The sequence below is a fragment of the Egretta garzetta genome, unplaced genomic scaffold (assembly GCF_000687185.1).
Source record: "Egretta garzetta isolate BGI_Z169 unplaced genomic scaffold, ASM68718v1 scaffold636, whole genome shotgun sequence".
NCBI classification, from domain to species: domain Eukaryota; kingdom Metazoa; phylum Chordata; class Aves; order Pelecaniformes; family Ardeidae; genus Egretta; species Egretta garzetta.
In genome coordinates, this window is record NW_009260012.1 from 178,322 (window position 1) to 180,900 (window position 2,579).

At 50.7% G+C, this 2,579-nt stretch overlaps 1 protein-coding gene across 5 annotated transcripts in view; it reads left to right on the forward strand.

Moving 5' to 3' along the window:
* The window catches only part of PPP6R2 (protein phosphatase 6 regulatory subunit 2), a 122,579-nt gene that overhangs the window by 81,524 nt on the left and 38,476 nt on the right, over positions 1-2,579 (forward strand). The window lies entirely within an intron of this gene.

Sequence of the window (2,579 nt, forward strand, 5' to 3'; positions counted from 1 at the left end):
GAGTGTTTTTGTTAGGAGTTCTTTCCCAAATGATGCCAAGTACGGGTCATGTACCAGACAGCGTTGATTTTTCAAGTTTAGTCTGTTCCCTCGGTGTTGTTCCATTGCTCTTCATAACGTAGTTTTAAATTACTTGTGTGAGCCTGTTCACCACTCTCTATATTTGCTTCAACCCCCACAAACATTTACTGGAGACTTGAGGTGAGATTAAACCAACCAAACAAATGGGGTTTGTTTGTTGGCCCCTAGAGGTGCCATTTTGACAGAAAAAGGGGTGAAAGGAGAGGCTTGCAGTGGACGATGCAGCGTCTCTAACTAGGGCTCACCATTCCTCTTGCACATGTTCCTGTCGACCCAGAGCTTCCTTAATGTCTGTGGCGTTGCTGTTATTCTCTCCCGATTCCGCAGTGGCGGTTGATGCCGGCACAGCAGGGGCAGCGGAGGGGTCCGGCTCCCAGGAGCGCTGGGAAGCCCTGGCCTCTGCGGACGTGCCCAGGATCCTCCCTGGGCTTGGCACCCAACTGCCCCTGCAAGGAACCGCCTTCTGAAATGCTTCATTTCCTTTGCTGCGCCTGCAGAGATAGGGCAGCGCTGGCCTTTTGTCCTGTGCCCTACCATAATATTTTCTTCCCGAATAGCGCGGCATTGGATTTTCAGTGCAGATTGTGGAGCCTTCAGCATCTCGTCAAGTCCCAACCAGTTCTGAGCCCTTTAAAGTTTGGTGATGAGCCTCCAGTGGGGTCATTTCTCTGGGAAGTCCAGGACCTCTCAGGAGGGTGCTGGGTTGCTGTGGTGGGAGGTGGGGTGGGCCGTGGAGAACGTGGTACTTTCAGACTTCTTCAGTAATTTTAGACTTTCTCTGTTTGGGATGTGGAACCCCGCTGTGTTGGGGGGCAGAATATTGCTGCCCATGGTCTTTCACGAGAGCCTCTGTGACACCAGTGGTAGAATTTAAGTGAGTTCCCTTGGTTACAGCACGAATTCGACAAAGCTGCAGGGTGGGCTTCACTTGGTCTTTAGCTTCTCCCCACCCTTGGCTCTCCCTCCTGGTTGCCCTCACTTCCCTGGGGTTCTCTCCATATTCCCTTTGCATGTTTTCAGGTTCTACCTGTAACTTCCATGAGAAATAAAAATGGTTTTGCGCTTTCAAAAAGCCTTTCGAAAGGTCATCGCACCACTTCTTTTAGGAGGAAAAATAGGTTGAACCAAAGTGACTTTTTGTGCAACTTACCTCTCTGCTGAAGGTTACGCACCCCATTGCTTTCTTTGGCCAGTTTTCCCGAGCAGTACTGGTAGACTTTTTTGATCTTTGGATAACTTTATTAACTCTCTGAATCGTGAATTAACGATCAGCTGGTGCAGCAAGAAGGAGCCGCGATGGGAGTTATGGGATAAATATCAAATCTAGGTTTGCAGTGACTGCTGGCTGTACGCGGTAGTGGTGAATTCAGTTCATCGTGGTAAACTGTGACTTCTTTTTCCTGACTCTGCCTCTTGTGCTTGTGCTGATGGAGTGTATTTAGAGGCTACTTATGAAAATAATTCTCTCTCATGCATTATTCATGTGTTTTGCATTTTTATCTCATATTTTATTTATACGAATGTAAATGACATTCTTTCAAACGTTAGAAAATAGTAAAAATTAGACTGTGGGCTCGAGAAATACGGGGTTTAGCTGGACATGTGACTTAGCAAGCCGAGAAGGGCGCTTGCTGAGTGCTGGGTTTTGGAGAACCGTCATTAACAGCCGCAGAATTAGCCCGGGGGAGCATCTGAAGACAGGGGTGGAAGCAGGCGCTGCTGCGTCAAGTAACCGTAGATGAGGAACAGCACCAGCCCCAACCTCGTATTCCTCGCATCTATTGCTCATCTCGCCGGGCAAATGGGAGAGAGAGGAGTGGGCTGTTACCCTTGTGCTGACCCCGCTGTGATTCTAAGGCCGTGCCTGAGTGTCAGAGTAATTTCTAGTGCTAGAAAGGACCGGTGTCATGATCCGTTCTGACTCCAGCAGCCTCCAACGCTTACCGGCAATCCCTCCACCCAGCCCCAAATCTGTCGGTGTCTGGGAGGCACAGTGTCTTGTTTTAAGGGCTCAAAGAGGTGGAGAATTGGCTGAAGTGTTTCAAGGGGGTGATAGCCAGGACTGCTTGTGGTGTGCACGTTATTTACAGTCTGCATCTGATGGCCTCTGTTCCCAGGTCCCAGCTCATCTTCTGCCAGTGGGAAATCATAGAATCACAGAATCATAGAATGGTTTGGGTTGGAAAGGACCTTCAGAGGTCGCCCCGTCCAACCTGGCCTGGAATGGTCCCAGGGATGGGGCCTCCACCCCCTCTCGGGGCAACCCCTGCCAGGGTTTCACCACCCTCACTGCAAAGAAGTTCTTCCTTAGATCCAGCCTAAACCTCCCCTGCTTCAGTTTAAAGCCATCCCCCCTTGTCCTGTCCCAGCTGGCCCTACTAAAAAGCTTGTCCCCCCCTTTCCTCTGGGCCCCCTTGAAGCCCTGACCGGCCGCACTCAGCTCTGCCCGCAGCCTTCCCTTCTCCAGGCTGGACACCCCCAACTCACCCAGACAGGCC